This window comes from Hemitrygon akajei, unplaced genomic scaffold (assembly GCF_048418815.1).
Source record: "Hemitrygon akajei unplaced genomic scaffold, sHemAka1.3 Scf000110, whole genome shotgun sequence".
NCBI lineage: Eukaryota > Metazoa > Chordata > Chondrichthyes > Myliobatiformes > Dasyatidae > Hemitrygon > Hemitrygon akajei.
The window spans coordinates 1,593,946-1,612,142 of record NW_027331996.1 but is presented as its reverse complement, the minus strand read 5'-3'; the positions used below and the strand labels follow the sequence as shown (position 1 = coordinate 1,612,142).

General features: G+C 44.3%; 1 protein-coding gene across 1 annotated transcript in view; it reads left to right on the top strand.

The window, feature by feature from the left end:
* The window catches only part of LOC140723360 (zinc-binding protein A33-like), a 118,037-nt gene that overhangs the window by 36,333 nt on the left and 63,507 nt on the right, over positions 1-18,197 (top strand). The gene's annotated exons all lie outside the window — the stretch shown is intronic.

Below are 18,197 nucleotides of genomic sequence, written 5' to 3'. Positions count from 1 at the left end.
CATGGCTGATCCCAGATCGCACTCAATTCCAGATATCTGACCTCCTGTCATATCCTTTGATGCCCTGACTGATCAGGAAACGATCAACTTCCGCCTTGAATATACCCACACACTCGGCCTCCACCGCAGTCTGTGGCAGAGCATTCCACAGATCCAATACTCTCTGGCTAATAAAAAAAATAACCTGCTTACCTCTGTTTGAAAAGGTGGCCCCTCGACTTTGTGGCTGTGCCCCACCACAGGAAATACCTTCTCCACATCCACCTTATCCAGTCCTTTCAACATTCGGTAGGTTTCAATGAGATGCCCCCGCATTTTTCTGAGTTCCAGTGAACACAGGGTCAAAGCTGCCAAGTGCTCCTCATATTTTAACCCCTTCATTCCCGAAATCATCTTTCTGAACCTCCTCTGAACTCTCTCCAATGACAACACATCCTGTCTGAGATGTGGGGCCCAACACTGTTGACAATACTCCAAGTGTGGCCTGACTCGTGTCTTATAAAGCCTCAGCATTATCTCTTTGCTGTTATATTCATGGGGCGAGATTGGACTGTGTTGATCTACAGGGGGACCTTGGAATCCGAGTTCATAACTCCCAGATAGTGGTTCCATTGTCAGGCAGGTATGTTGCAGTTGTATAAATCTCTAGGTTAACCACATCTGGAGAATTGCATTCGAAGACAGGAATAATACAGAGGCTTTGGATGGTGAGTGGAAGACGCTTAACAGGTTGCTGCCTGGATAAAGTGAGACTGGACAATCTCGGGGAATTTTCTCTGGATGGCAGAGGCTGAGGGAGGTCCGACAGACATTTACAGGAATGTGAGAGACACAGACAGAGTGGACAGCCGAGATTTTTTCTCCAAGGAGGAAATGTCCAATGCCAGTGGGCATGCACTTCAGGAGAAAGGGGGAACACATCCTCATTGGTCCTTTTTGCACTATTGAAGTATTTTGTAACTTAGTGCATTTTGTATCTTTTCTCTGCATAGTTGCTGTTGGAAAAAAAAACAATTAGAAAAGACAATGATGTTAAAAACCTGACTCAGGATGTTTAAAGGAGATTTGCGTATCAAGTTTTGTTTTTCATTCCCATAGTGGTGGGTGTCTGGAGTGAACATCGGGTGGTGGTGGAGGCATATGCGAAAGAGGCTATTAGATACCACGTGAATGTGAGAAGAATGGAGGGATGTGTTCCTTGTGTAGTCAGAAGGGATTGGTTTAGTAAGGCATGAAGTGACCAGTTCAATGGGTTCAGAACAACACAGTGAGCAGAAGGGCCTGTTCAAGGACAAGTACAGCAAGCAGAGCAGGTAAACTGGATAAAGTGATCCCACTCAGAGAACAGACTGTGACGTCAGTGGATATATGCTGGCATCAAAGTTCTCTCATCAAAGATACTTCACTGCTGGATAAAATGAAGTTTGTGATGTTTATAACCAATGAGGTGAATTGTACTGCTCAGACATCTCATCCTACTGAGGAAATTAAAATTATTGTGAAAGCTGCAGAAAGGTATCTTGGTGTAACTGGTGTTTTGTGGGAAGCTGTAAATGAAGCTCTGATTTGTGGGGGTTTCTGCATCCCAGTCTACTTGTGAAGATATGTAATGGGATTGAAATATTGAAGTGAAATGCAAGAAGTCTGATTTTACATGGTCAACACTTTAAGAAGTTTATTTCTGATTTGTCAGATTCTTCCGATGTTATATCTGTTCAGGAAACCTGCACATTTTGAGTTTTATTCCTGTGCAGGAGATATTGTCGTTTGGCTTGACAGGTTAGTTGATAGAGGAGTGGTGTTGTCAGTTTTATAAGGAAAGGGGCAGAGTATAGTGTTGTGAATGGGAACAAAATGTATCATGAACTTGTAGTAGAAAATCTTGATTCAACAGGCATGTGTGTAATTTTCTTTTATGAAAATATTAACTTTCTGAATCGTATTTGGAGGTTTGGCCATCTACTTTTCTCATGGAAAATGGTTGTAGTAGTTCCCATTCTAAAACATGGATCTCCCCGTCTGATCCTCCTTCTTGTAGGCCAATATCATTAGTGTCTCATTTATGTAAATTTGTGGACTATATGGTAATCGAGTGTTTGAATTATATTTTCGATAAAAGAGATAATTTCACGTTTTATCAGAGGGGAATTTGGAACTGTAGGATAAGACCATAAGACAAAGGAGCATAAGTCGGACATTCGGCCCATCGAGTCTGCTCTGCCATTTTATCATGAGCTGATCCATTCTCCCATTTAGTCCCACTCCCCCACCTTCTCACCATAACCTTTGATACCCTGGCTACTCAGATACGCAGCAATCTCTGCCTTAAATAACATTGGAATCAGTTTGGGTTTGGAAGATCATATTAGGAAAGTACAGTTAAATAAAGATGTTGTAATAGCAATATTTCTGATATTGAAAAGGCAAATAATATTTATTGAAAAATGGACTTTTGATTAATATTTGGAAATGCAATTGAGAGGGCTATTGTACAATTTTTTCTGATTGTTTCTATTTGTACGTCTTGTAAAGGTATGGATGGGCAAGTATGACATTGAATTCAGTTTTTATATTTGGAAGATGGTATTAGTAAAGCCAGTTAAATACAGATGTTGTAACAGCAGTATTTTTACTATTCAAAAGGCAGATGGTATTTATGGAAGAAAAGAATTTTTATGAAATTGTGGAAATGAGGATGGAGGGACTATTATCTAACTTTGAGTTGTTTTAATTGAACGTTTTGTGTCAGGTATGGGTGGGAAAGTTATATTCAGGTTGTTATGAGATTGAGACTGGGATCCCACAGGCAGTATTTATTATTTTATATTATAATTAATAATATTTTTCATAGGTTTTTCATTCTGTAAATCCCTATATGCAAATGATGGAGGTTTATGGATTAGAGGTAGAAATTTCACTTTTATTGTATATAGGATGTGTTAGCAATTAGTAAGGTCAAACAGTCGGCGAATAGATGGGATTTAAGCTTTCAGTAGCAAAAACACAAATTATGTGCTTTACAAACAGGATTAGCAGACCTGCACTTGATTGGAAATTATATGGTCAAACTCCTTAAAAGGTGTCAGTGGTGAGATTTCCAGGCATGTGGATGGATAATAAGCTGACATAGAAGCACCGGATCAGAAAATAATTGATAAATGTAAAGAAACTTTAAATACTCTTTGTTATCTCTGTGAGTATTCTGGGGTGTTACATGAAAATATTTGTTGACCAATCTCGTTTGTTTAATTGGATCTGTTCTTGATTATGTTTGTGGTTTATAGATCACCTTCGTCTTCAACTTTATGATGTTTGGGTGTGATTCATTTCGTGCTTTAAGATTGTGTTGTGGTTAAGTCAGGTCGTCCCCTGTTTCGGCTTTACTGGTTGAAATGGGACAATTGCCCTTACAGGGACAGAGGTGGAAGTTGATGTTAACAAATTGGATTGAACATCCTGTGCTAAAGGGTGGTTGGGAACATCACAAGAAGAATGCTTTTAGTTTTGGGTGGCTGGGTTCTTATCACGCTGGGAATATGGGTGTATCGGATGATACAGTAAGTTCCACTGTAGCTTTCTCGGTAACCCCACTCTGTTGTTTTTTTCCAATGACTCGTTAATTTTAGGTTACACAACTGGATTCTGTTCTGCCTGAGAGTCTGTTGGTTCAGGAGTATATTCATGAAAGTTATTATCATACGGTCAGCATTTTACAGATGGATTAAAACATCATTTAACTGGGAATGTTGGTGTGTCTGTTTTCATTTTTTGAGTTGCAGGTAATGATAAAGAAATCACTTACCAGCCATTTGTGGGTCTATGGAGCAGAATTCTTTGCTTTGATTTTAGGGTTACAGTGTGTGGAGGAAATTGTTCCTTGCAAACTTGTAATTTGTTCAGATTCTCTTTCGGTTTTGATGAGCCTTAAAACAGGACATTCTAGCAGTAGGTCAGATTGACTGTTGGAAACTCATCAAGCATTATTTCATATACAGAGTTCGGTTCATATGTCTGCACCTTATGGGCCCTGCACATCGCACTGTTGAGGGAAATGATGGGGTTGACTGTTTAGCAACAAAACCTGTTAGAAGTTCAACTGTGGATATAGACATTGCACTTCGCAAATCAGAATCTAAGGGGATGGTAGGGTTAAGAATTAAGGACTTATGGCCAGATCTGACGGAAAATTGACATAAGGACTGATGCCTTTACAGAATACATAAACAAGTTGGGTTTATGGAAGAAGGGCTTAAAACAGGAAGGGAAGGAATGATATTGACTTGACTTAGAATTGCCAACACGATGCTTAATTATGACTTGTATCTAATTAGAAATCTTCATTCTGTGTCACAGGACCATAGAACCATAGAACACTACAGCACAGAACAGGCCCTTCAGCCCTCTATGTTGTGCCAACCCATATAATCCTTAAAAAACTACTAAACCCACACTACCCCATAACCCTCTAATTTTCTTTCATCCCTGTGCCTCTCCAAGAGGTTCTTAAATACCCCTAATGTTTTAGCCTCCACCACCATCCCTGGCAAGTCATTCCAGGTACTCACAACCCTCTGTGTAAAAAACTTACCCCTGATGTCTCCCCTAAACTTCCATCCCTTAATCTTGTACCTATGCCCTCTGGTGTTTGCTATTGGTGCCCTGGGAAACAGGTACTGACTATCCACCCTATCTATGCCTCTCATAATCTTGTAGACCTCTATCAAGTCCCCTCTCATTCTTCTACGCTCCAAAGACAAAAGTCCCAGCTCTGCTAACCTTGCTTCGTATGACTGTCGTGTACATTTTATCATTATGGAACTTTTAAACACATACTATTTCAGTGTGAAGCAGATATGGGAGAAAAAAATCAAATGCAGCCTTCAGTACAATCTTTGAGGGGTTGATAGTTTTCAGATCAAAACTTTATTAAGTTATAGGACTGACTTTAAATTAATTCACAGTATTGAACAGGCAAAGGCATATAATAATGGAAACGTCCCAATTGTATCGGGACGTTACTCTAGGGATGATGGCTTAACAGAGGTGGCTGACGGATGTGGGAATAGCAGGAGAGACATGTCCCACCGAAGAAGTTCTCAAATGGCAGGGGTAGGAATCCGTGGCTGACAAGGGAAGTTAAGGACTGTGTTACGCCTAAGGAAATGGCATATAAGGTAGCAAAGGTGAGTGGGATGTTGGATTATTGGGATGCTCTTAAAATCCAACAAAAGGCAATCAAAAAAGCCATAAGAATGGTCAAGACGAAATATGAGGGCAAACTGGCCAATAATATAAATCAGGTTACTAAAAGTTTAGTTTTCAGTTACATGAAGAGTGAAAGGGAGATGAGAGTTGATACTGGACCACTGGAAAATGATGCTGGTGAAGTAGTAATGGGGGACAAAGAAATGGCAGATGAACTTAATGAACAATCTTCACTGTCTTTTCCAGTCAACACCACCCCCACTTGTCCCATTTAACCTGTCTCATTACGGGTGGACTGTAGGACCCGGGGTAGCTCAGGACCTTATTCTATTCTGTTGTTGGACGCAGTGAATGAGTTAAAATTAATGGATCGACAATTCTCATCTCATGATTATTTCACTCTCCGCATATTTACATTTACAGTGATCTTACTCCTGACGCCAGTCCCAGGACCCGACCCCAGTCCCAGGACCCGACCCATTTACAGACCCGGAGCGGAACCGGAGCAGATTCTCAGCCACTGGTTTTCATCCCCAGTCACAAAGTAAGGATAAAGTTTCCCCGTGAATGTATTCCCAGTGAAGCTGTGGAGATGGGACTTGGTCTCCGCGTTGTAAAATGAAACTGTCCCGGACTCGTAACTGAGATAAACTCCCACCCTCCCAGGGATGGGACCGGCAGGGAGACGGGACTCAGGGGAGGTACGAACTTTCATCATGTCATAATTCCGAAGTAACACGTCATAATACCGCCCAATGACCTAGAATCCGATCTCCAGACTCAGTCCGACCCCTCTCTTCCTCTCCACAGACCCTGCGGCGACTCCTAGATACCAGTCCTGATTCCACGCCACCTCCACCTCCCAGTAATGTCTCCCCGATGTGAATCCCTCCGATCCCAGCACACAAGCCCGATTTGTGAATCTCTTCCCGGTGTCAGGGAGATTCCTCCGGGTCCGGGTCCATCTCACACTTCCGATCCTCAGACACCTTGATCCATGGATTTGCCGTTTCCACATCCAGGGTGACAGAGACTGGGGGGAGAAGCAGAGAATTTGAGAGTCCCCGGTCATTGTGGGGAGACTCAGGCAGCGCTGCCCCAGAGATTGGGGGATCCTTCGGGTAAAGCGTCCCCAGGACCAGTGGAAAGCCCGTGGGCCTTAGGCGCAGTCGGGTTGCCGACAGGCAACCTTCCCAGGGAAGCGGGTGGGCAACTAATATCTCTCCAATATCTTTCCGCTGGACGAAGAGCAGAGATTTCCCGATCAAACAAACACAAAATGCTGGAGGAACCGAGTGGGTCAGGCAGCATGTGTGGAGAGAGATGGACAGTCTACGTTTTAGATCGACATCTTCCCTCAAGAACAAAAATGAATAGGGGAGAGAGACAGCAGAAACGAGTGCAGGAAAGGGGTGGATTCAGATGGGAAGGGGGTGAGTGAATGGATTTAAACAGGAGGTCACAGAGGCTCTTTGGCCCAACTTTTTCGTGCCGACCAGCTTGCTTTAATGAGCTGGTCCCATTTGCCCATTATTCCTTTCCCCCTTTCTTATCCACGTCCCTGGCACGATGTATTTTAAAACATTATCACTGTACCCAACTCTACAGTTGATCAAGAGCCCAGTGTACTATACCATGAATTTTAGTGTCACCCACAAACCTACTAACTGTGTCATCCATGTTCTCATACAATTCATTAATATGAATGACAAACAACCGTGTCCCCAGCACCGACCTCTGCAGGTCACAGGCCTCCAGTCCTCGGTGTTTAAGAGACACTTGGACAGACACTTCAACAGGCAAGGCACAGAGGGAGACTGACCTAATGCCGGCCAATCGCTTGAATGTAGATTGGTAAATAGATCAGCACAGAGGTGATGGGACAAAGGGAACATTTCTGTGCTGTACGCACCCCCGTGCTGATCATTCCAAACGGACAGTGACCCCTGACCTTTGACTCCTCAGACAGGGGAAACATCCTCCCTGTATCCTTCCTGTTGATCCCTGAAAGACTTTCGTGTTTCCCTGAGATCTGCTCCCATTCTTCTAAACAGGGAACAGAGAACATAGAACAGTACAGCACAGGAACAGGCCCTTCATTCAATGTTCACAAGCATTGAGTGTGAAGTGGGAAGTTGAAGGTTCGAGATAGTAAAGAAGGTGATAATGGGAACCAGTAGGGGAGAGATGAACGGGCGATTGAACCAGAACCAGGTGGGGCAGGGGTGGAAAGCCTGTGGGTGAACTGTGTGTGTGGACATAATGAGAAGTTGGAGGGGAACAAAGATGGTGGATGAGTATTCCTTTGTCCCCTTTCCCACAACCCAATCGCCCACAACCCCTCATTAGGACACGGGATGGAAATGCACAGATCCTTAAGTAATACAGGTCCTGATGAAGGGTTTCAGCCCAAGCCGTCGACTGTCTACTCTTTTCCAGAGATGCTTCCTGGCCTGCTGAGTTCCTCCAGCATTTTGTGTGTGTTAATCTACTTTAAATATACTCAATTATTTGTCCTCCGCAGCTGCCTGCTGCAGATTCACTATTCTCTGGCGAAAGGAATTCCTCCTTATCTCTGTTCTAAATGAGCATCCTCCAGTCGGAGGCTGTGTCATCTGGTCCTCGACCCACCCACATCCTCCAGACATCAACTCTCTCCAGACAGGAGACCAGGCAAGACCTTCATCAGGACCTGTGTAGCTTGGATTACCAGCATCCGCAGATTTTCATCCTCCAGTCGGAGGCTGTGCCATCTGGTCCTCGACCCACCCACATCCTCCAGACATCAACTCTCTCCAGACAGGAGACCAGGCAAGACCTTCATCAGGACCTGTGTAGCTTGGATTACCAGCATCCGCAGATTTTCATCCTCCAGTCGGAGGCTGTGCCATCTGGTCCTCGACCCACCCACATCCTCCAGACATCAACTCTCTCCAGACAGGAGACCAGGCAAGACCTTCATCAGGACCTGTGTAGCTTGGATTACCAGCATCCGCAGATTTTCTCGTGTGATCTTTAAAGCACAAGTTGATAGGTAAACTTCTTGATTAGTCAGAGTCTCAAAATTTATGGGGAGGAGGTGGGAGAATGGGGTTAAGGGGGATAATAAATCAGCCATTCTTCTAAACACCAGTGAGTACAGGCCCAGAACCAACAAATATGTCTCATATGTTAACTCTTTCATTCCCGGAATCATTCTTGTGAACCTCCTGGACCCTTTCCAATGCCAGCACATCTTTTCCGATATAAGGGTGCAAAAACTGCCCACAATACTACAAATATGGTCTGACTAATGCCTTATAAAACCTCAGCATTACAACCTTGCTCTTGTATTCTAATCCTCTCAAAATGAAAGCAAACATTGAGTTTGCCGATCTTACCACTGACACAAACAGCAAGTTAACCATGAGGGAATCCTGCACAACGACACCCAAGTCCCTTTGCACTTATGAGTTTTGAATTTTCTCCCTGTTTACAAAATTGTCTATGCCTTTATTCCTTCTACCAAAGTGCATGCACGACTTCCCTACCCGATAATCCATCTATCACTTATTTGCCCATTTCCTGATCTGTCTCTGTCCTTCCCCAGATTCCGAGCTTCTGCAGCACTACTTGCCCCTTCACCTATCTTCATATCGTCTGCAAGCTTGGCCACAAAGGCAACAATTCTGTCATCCAAATCATCCTTCTGTCTATCTTGGCTTTGTGTTCCTCAAAGAATTCCAACAGATTTGTCAGGCAAGATTTCCCCTTAAGGGAAGGCATGCTGTCTTTGCTCTATTTTATCATGTGTCTCCATGTACCCAAAAGCTCGTCCTTAATACTGGACTCTAACATCTTCCCAAGCACACCACATCCAGATTAACTCACCTATAATTTTCTTTCCCCAGCTGCTCTGCCTTCTTAAAGAGTGAAGTGACCTTTGCAATTTCAAGTCATCTTGAATGATCTAGTGATTCTTGAAAAATCCTTACTAATGCCCCCATATTCTCTTCAGCTAACTCTTTCCAAACACTGGGGTGTGGTCCACCTGGTCCAGGTACCTTCAGACCTTCGATCTTCCCACGCACTTTCTCCTCAGTAACAGCAACAACACTCATTTCTCTCCCCTGACACTCTCACATTTCTGATGCACAGCTGTTATCATTCACAGTGAGGATTGACACACAATATTGAATAAGTACCTCTGCCATGTCCTTTGTCACATCTCTCCTCTCCAGTGTCATTTTCTAGGGTAGTGGTCACCAACCTTTATAAGCCCAACATCTACTACCTCGGCCTCAGTCGACCGACTCCAAATTGATTAGTCACACGCATGCACACTGGGGCAGAAAAGACCGGAAGTAAAATCCCGCAACCCGGTAGTAGAAATAATGCATAAGCACCAGGGGTACCCACTCTGTTTTGTACCGTGGACCGGTTTAATATTGAGAATATTCTTGCGGACCGGCCGACGGGGGTGGGGGGTGTAAACACGACCTTCGCAGCTCTTGGCATGAAGAGTAATATTGGACACGGCCTACCCTACCACACTGAAGTCTACTGGTTGAGCAGAGGTGTTGTGCTCAAACATTTTCTTTCAATTACGTGCGGAAATTTGACTATTCATCAATGAGAAAGGGAAGCCAGTGGCAGAGTTCGATGACCCAGACTGGCTTCACGATCTTGCATTTTTGGTGGATATAACAGAGCTCTTAAATGTGCTTAATGTTAACATGCAAAGGCCGAAACAAACTTATTACGGAATATTACAACAGCATTTGTGCCTTTCAAATTAAATTAAGCCTGTGGGAGATGCAACTATCCCGGAGCAACCCAGCTCATTTCCCCTCTTTGCAGTCTGTGTGTGTCGCTCATGGTAATAATGACAACATGGACAGCTATAAGGACAAAATATCACGGCTGGAAAGTAAGTTTCAGAATCATTTTCAAGTCTTCAGTCAGCTCGAGAAGGAATTCTCACTATTTTGCTTGGCGTTTGCGTTACCGCAGTATCAGATGTGCCGGAGGAACTCCAAAAGGAACTAATTGAAATTCAGTGTAACTCGGCTTTGAAATATAAATTTGAGACTGTGAGTCTGGACTCATTCTATCAATACCTCGGACCAATGTACCCCAAATGGCAGACTTTGCCTCAAAGATCCTTTGCATCGTTGGGACAAGATATCTCTGTGAGCAGGCGTTCTCCATAATGAACATTAACAAATCCAAACTGCGCTCGCAGCTGACACACAAACATCTAAATGACATTATGAAAATCGGAACTGCCCAGAAACTGGTGCCTGATGTTGACAGGCTGGTTAAGACCAACAGATGTCAGGTGTCTGGAAGCAGCAAGTGAAAAATGTGTGATACTGTTTGATGCTCTGCAGCATGTAAGCAAAATGCATTATGAAATATTGAGTGTCACAATCTCAGCCAACGTAGCATCGTTTCTTCTCTCCCTCAGCACAACTTTCTTGTAGCCTACGACTGTAAGTTAATACCAATCATAAAAATAGTGCTTGCTCGGCGATCTTCTTCATAAGAAACGGAATTTGTGAAGTCAAACACTTTGTAGTTATAGCAGAGACAGAACGGAGGCAACGAAAGCTGCGTTCGCACGCGCCCGACTGATCCGGCCCGCATGAAGCTGCATTTTGCCCAATCCGGCCCGTGACCTAAAATGACACCCCTGATCTACTACATCCCCTTTATCCTAGTTGTAACTCCTCAAGGAATTCCAACGGGTTTGTCAGGCAAGATTTTCCCTTGAGGAAACCATACTGACTTTGTCCTATCTTGTCCTGTGTCACGAAGTATTCCAAATGGGCATACTTAACAATTGACCCCAACATCTTCGAAACCACAGAGGTGAAGCTAAGTGGTCTATAATTTCCTTTCTGCTGCCTTCCTCCTTACCAAAAGACTGCAGCGACAGTTGAAATTTTCAGGTCCTCTAACAAGATGCCAGAGACAAATGATTTTTGAAAGATCATTTCAAATGCCTCCAGAATGCCTATTGCTACCTCTTTCAGAACACTAGGGTGCAGTTCATTTGGTCCGGGTGACTTATGTACCTTTAGGGCTTTCAGCTTTTTGAGCACCTTCTCCCTTGTAACAGTAACTGCACTCACTTCTCTTCCCTCACACCCTTCAACACTTGGCACAGTGCTAGTGTCTTCCACGGTGAAGACTGGTGCAAAATATTTAGTTCATCTGCCATCTCTTTGTCCCCCGTTAATGTATATCCAGCCTCATTTTCTTGTGATCCTATTACCACTCTCATCTCTTTTATTTACCTACTTGGAAAAAAAAGCTTCTACTATCCACTTTGATACTGTTTGCTAACTTGGTTTCAAATTTCATTCTTCTCCTCCCAATGATTATTTTATTTCCTCTCTGTAGGTATTTAAAGCTTCTGAATCCTCTGTCTTCCTACTAATTTTTGATTTGTTGTAGCCCCTCTTGTTTGCCTTTACAATAGCTTGTCTTCCCTTGTCTGCCACAGTTGTACTATTTTACCATTTGAGTATTTATTTATTTTTGGAATACATCGATCCTGCACCTTCCTCATTTTCCCAGAAACTGACACTTCCAGTTTGATAAATAGATAGATAGATACTTTATTCATCCCCATGGGGAAATTCAACTTTTTTCCAATGTCCCATACACTTGTTGTAGCAAAACTAATTACATACAATACTTAACTCAGTAAAAAATATGATATGCATCTAAATCACTATCTCAAAAAGCATTAATAATAGCTTTTAAAAAGTTCTTAAGTCCTGGCGGTAGAATTGTAAAGCCTAATGGCATTGGGGAGTATTGACCTCTTCATCCTGTCTGAGGAGCATTGCATCGATAGTAACCTGTCGCTGAAACTGCTTCTCTGTCTCTGGATGGTGCTATGTAGAGGATGTTCAGAGTTATCCATAATTGACCGTAGCCTACTCAGCGCCCTTCGCTCAGCTACCGATGTTAAACCCTCCAGTACTTTGCCCATGACAGAGCCCGCCTTCCTTACCAGCTTATTAAGACGTGAGGCGTCCCTCTTCTTAATACTTCCTCCCCAACGCCCCACCACAAAGAAGAGGGCGCTCTCCACAACTGACCTATAGAACATCTTCAGCATCTCACTACAGACATTGAATGACGCCAACCTTCTTAGGAAGTACAGTCGACTCTGTGCCTTCCTGCACAAGGCATCTGTGTTGGCAGTCCAGTCTAGCTTCTCGTCTAACTGTACTCCCAGATACTTGTAGGTCTTAACCTGCTCCACACATTCTCCATTAATGATCACTGGCTCCATATGAGGCCTAGATCTCCTAAAGTCCACCACCATCTCCTTGGTCTTGGTGATATTGAGACGCAGGTAGTTTGAGTTGCACCATATCACAAAGTCCTGTATCAGTTTCCTATACTCCTCCTCCTGTCCATTCCTGACACACTCCACTATGGCCGTGTCATCAGTGAACTTCTGCACATGGCAGGACTCCGAGTTATATTGGAAGTCTGATGTGTACAGGGTGAACAGGACCGGAGAGAGTATGGTTCCCTGCGGCGCCCCTGTGCTGCTGACCACCGTGTCAGACCTACAGTCTCCCAACCGCACATACTGAGGTCTATCTGTCAAGTAGTCCACTATCCAATCCACCATGTGAGAGTCTACTCCCATCTCTATCCCATCAATTGGCTTTGGCCAATTCCTCTTTCAGACCACTGTAATTTCCTTTACAACATCAGACTTTACTTTCTCCTTATCAAATTTCAAGTTGAGCTCAGTCATGTTGTGAGCACTGTCTCCTAAGGGTTATTTTACCTAATCACCTCTGGTTCAATACATAACAGCAGCAGGAGACAGGTAGGAGACAGGTGTAGCACTTGTCCCGCTTGCAGGTGTCAGTGCCAGGAGGGAGAGGAGCGAGTGGATAAAGGAGTGACGTAGACAGTGATTCTGAGTGGGCTGGGTGTAGGGAGAGATGTGTTTGGTGGTAGAATCCGGCTGGAGATGGTGAAAGATATCAGGATAAGTTGGATATAGAGGCTCGTGTTGCGGTAGGTCGGACTTTGGAGATACACTTGACCATGGGGTCGGTATCGAATTCAGGTTGATTTTACCTTGTAGATTTTAACAGCTTCTTTAATCGGCATGAAGCGGTGCTCTCTGTGTTCCTGCGCATCTCTACAGATCACAAAGATCTTGTCCGTTTTACAGAACAGCTTCAGTTCTTCCTCATGTTCGTCACAGTGACGTTTACTTTCCTTCCCTTTCGGATTCAGGTTTTGATTTGGAGCTTTTTCAGCCAGATTTGCTAAGGCCCGATTCACCCTGAGGGTGCGGTCAGCAAACTCCTCTCTACATTCCGGGCAGGAGTTTCTCTCCTCCCTTTCCCAACACCGTATAATACAAGAGCGACAGAAGTTGTGTCCACACTCCAGTGACACCGGATCGGTGAAGAAATCCAGACAGACGGGACAAATTTCCTCCTTGTTCCAACTGTTGACCTGTCCTTTTGAAGCCATGTTAACTCCAGCACTTTCCTGATTCAGAATGCTTTCACTTTCGGGGAGCTGCTGATCCCCTGCACGCTGCAGTGTCGGGCACTGACCGTGGTTTTGCTGGATGTGTTCATTGGGGAAAAACGTGGCTATTTCCATATCAGGGTGGGATCAGAAAAATGTTTAACAGGTGGGAACAGTAAAGAAAACGTAGCCCTGGACTGCCTAATCCCGGCTGTGAAAGGAGGAGGGTTGGGCTTGTGAAAAAAAATCAGTGCGACAGAAGCATCAACTGAATCTCCAATGGCCTCATCCCTGGGATCAGAAGGACCATCCCTGGGATCAGAAGGACCATTCCTGGGATCGGAAGGACCATCCCCTGGAAGGCAACTGAAGTCATGTGCTGAAAAAAGAAGCCACAGGGCCGATCAACCCAGGCCCTGGATTGGGGTCTCTGGCGAGCTGCTGTTGGCGACCCGTAGGCGTGATGGGCTAAAGAAGAAGCAGAACAGAAATGAAGCTGGAGAGAAGAGCCTGGTTCAGTCTGAGGCCGGACTGAAAGGGATAAGTTCTGAAAAGAGAGGCCCAAGAGACTGCACATGCTGGAACCTGCAGTAAGAAACATGATCCTGGAAGAATTGTGGTGAGAAATGTACAGTCGCCCTTCCTGGTCGAGAACCTTCATCTGGAATGTCTCAACCCAAAATGTCGATTGTCCACTTCCCTCCACAGATCAGTGCAGTTGCTGCCCGACCCGTTGAGTTCCTCCAGTGGTTTGTTTTTTAATTTTTCTCGGGAAATAAATAACGAGACCATGAAATAACTGCAACGGCTGCTGATGGATCTGAGGCGCTCTCACTGCAAAGGCAAACTTGTGCTTTAAAAATAAGAAACAGGAGGATGCATCGCCATTCGGAACATGCCTGACCTTTCACCTCAGCGCCACTTTCATGCAAAGTTCCCAACATCGCTGAGACACCAAATTTGCCTTTTCAATTCAGAAACCTTGTGGGGAAAATTCAAAAATATTTACCGCACTCTGGGTGAGAAACTTTCTCCTCATCTCTGTCCTGCTGAGCTGACCTCTGATTTTGAGTCTGGATCCCTGGTTCCAAACCACAGCCAGGAAACATCATGCCTACTGCTACCCTGTCCATATAATCTCTCTAACGACACCTCCTCATCCTTCCCTCCCCCAAAATCGATCTGGGAAACATTCTCTTCATTCCCTTCATTCCACAGACTGACTCTCTGGGAGAGAGACCAGACCTGTACACAGTGTTCCATTGTACGCTCTCACTAGGACCCTATATACCTTCAGAGGAGATCTTTATTCGTGTATTCAAACCTTCCTTCCCATTCAATGCTCTTCATTTAATATCGAACTCAAACCGTGAACAGACACAACACAGCCTCAGCCATGAATTTAAAGGGCAGGTGTTGCAACAGTTTGAGCTTCATACCGGGGCCCACGGAGCAAGCAGGGTGTCACAAAGGGAGGAATGTGGGAGTGTTGTATGTCTGAGCCCAGCTGTGTGTGTTTGTGTATCAGAATCATGTTTAATATCATCAGCATATGTGTGAAATTTGTTGTTTTGTGACAGCAGTACATTGCAATACATAGTAATTAAAAGTATAAATTACAAGAAGAATGTACAACATTATATTTAAAAAGTACTGCAAAAGAGAGGGAAAATACTGAGCAAGTGTTCATGGGCTCGTTGTCCATTCAGAAATCTTATAGCAGACGGAAAAAAAGCTCCTCCTTGATGGTAGCAATGAGAAGAGGTAATGTCCTGGGTGATGTGGGTCCTTAATGATAGATGCCACCTTTTTGTGGCATCATCTTTTGAATGTGTCCTGGATGCTGTGGAGTCCAGTGCCCATGAAGGAGCTGGCTGAGTTTACAACTTTCTGCAACATTTTCCAATCCTGTGCAGTGGCCTCTCCATACCGATATATCACCTTTCTCACTTTTCATTGCTTAAGGATGAGCACATTACACATGTGCTACATTTACTGAAATTATGCAGCGTATTAATTTAAAATAAAGGACCCAGTGCTTTCCCGGCGTAGATGACATTTAAACTCTTCTCAGGCTTCCAACCGGGTACAGGTGTCTATTTCAATCAACATGTCATTACCAAACTCTGCATCTTTGTCAGGGACGACGCCTGGGCATGTCTAATCGGGCGGCTGACGGAAATATATATACCACTGGACTAGACATGCCCAGGCATCATCCCCGATGAAGATGGCAGAGTTTGTAATGGAAACATCGGTTAAAATTGACACCTTTACCCGGCTGGAAGCAGGAGAATTTATTATCCTGTTAAAAAATTCATCATCATCGAAGTAAGTTCCTTTATCTTATTATAGAAGGGATAGATTTTTCAGAAGCGCTGACTTTTTTGCCTTACACTTCTTGCCATCGTTCTCAGCTCTTTGTTTAGTTTGCTGAGGATTTGCATGTTTGTTTGCACTCCAAGATAAACTGAAATTTTGAAATTAAGGTCACTAGTTATTTTTAACTCCTGGAAGAACTCTGAGGATCAGAAATTAAACAGAGTTTCCACAGGAGAAGAAATCAGTCATGATGGGATGGCAGGCAGACTGGAAGGGCCTAATGTTCTAATTTTGCTCCTTTATCTCATCGCCCTTCAGTCTATCAACACGTGCAGCCGCATTTGAGGCTCCACGACGATGGGAGACCATAAGACACAGGAGCAGGATTCGGCCATTCGGCTTGTGACAAGCGGCGCTCGGTCAACACACTCCTTACACACGCAAATACTGTCTTGTCGTTCTGTTGTCATTCGGCTGACTATACGCACTTCAATGTCTTTAACGTTATTTTTAATAAAGTGTTTTAAACCGGGTTGATATGCCCAGGTTGGCTTTGTGGTGCCTTTCCGAACATACACGGTGGAATATTCAATGTCTCTGGTGATGGGGATGTGTAAATGTGTATATGTTGTTTGTATACCGGATACAGATAGATAATTATGTTTATTTTCTAACAGGATTGTAACTACATTGTGGGGTGCATCATCCTCTAACTTAGGTGCAGCCTTCAATAAACTTTGTGGATAATTAAAGATGGTGTGTCCTGGTTCCCAATAAATGGGGCTGGTCGCTCTTGCAAAAATGTGAGAGGCTATTTCAGACGTTTTTCCATTGAAGTGCCGAAGGGGAAGGTGAGGTGGGAACATTCACTCAGGGGGTGAGAGTGTGGAACAGGCTGCCAGCACAAGTGGTGGATGCGGCTTCGGTTTCCACATTTCAGAGTGATCTGCACAGGTAATGAGGGCTGGGATTTGGGGAGCGACGCATCCGGTCGATGGCTCGAGGCTGCACGGTAGTTTGGCGTCTGATAGGTGGGATGAATAGCCTGTTTTTGGTTCTATAATTCTATGTTCACGGTCAGAAGCGACTCTTTAACGGCGTGTCCCACATTTCTCTCCCTCACGCTGCTTTGGCCAGGGTAAAGCGGGTAGGAATCAGTGACCAGCGATTCGGTGTGATTAGGCTATTTTTATTTGCTTTTTCGAAATTTGTGTTTCTGTCATTCAAATATGGCTCGTGGTTCCTACATCACGATAGTAGGATGTCTGCTGATGATCAGTCCTCCACCCTGAGTGTGGCCAGTCTCACCGGTAACAACAATCGAGCTCATCATTCCAGAAGCTTCTGTGTACTGTGTCACTATACGAACATTGCCCCGGAAGAACCCTGAGGATCGGAAATCAAACAGAATGTGCACAGAAGAAGAAATCAGTCATGGTGGGATGGCAGGCAGACTCGATGGGCCTAATGTTCCCATTGTCATCCTTTCTATCATGGCCTTTCGGTCTATCAAACTGTGCAGCTGCTTTGAGGGAATCCTCCAACGTCCTCACATTCAGAAGTGTTGGAATCTGCCGAGGGAGATGGAGGGTTAATGTAGAACTGGCTCGTCTACGGTGAGGGACGTTTACAGCCTTTCCCCGACCGCTTCAAGTTCAAGTTCCAGTTTGCCGTGATTCAGCCGTACACCCGCATACTGGCTGAAACAAAACAATGCCCTGGGTAAATTTCCTACTCTCCCTCTCTAAAACCTCCACGACTTTCCTATCAGGAGGAGACCAGAAATGACACAAAACTCTCAGTGTCGTCTAACTAGACTTTCAGAGAGCTCAACATGGCCCTTGAGATTAATGTTTCGACTGATGAAGTTCAACACTCCATACGCATTCTTAAACACCCGACCGGCTTCATTGTAAGGATGTGATGATGTGGGCAGCGGGGAGAATATCCCTCTAGGTTTGTCAACCTCCTCGTGGATACACCGTATCCCTTCACTATCCCAACTTTTAGATGGCCCACGTCTTCATTATCCAGGTCCCCCAAGTGTCTTCATTGGGATCTTTCGCCTCGTTAACCTCATTTTAATGTTTGAAGTTCCCCGTATGTTCTGCTGGTGGGGTTATTACTGATAGACTGGGAGAAACAACACAGTTTTGCCCTGTCTT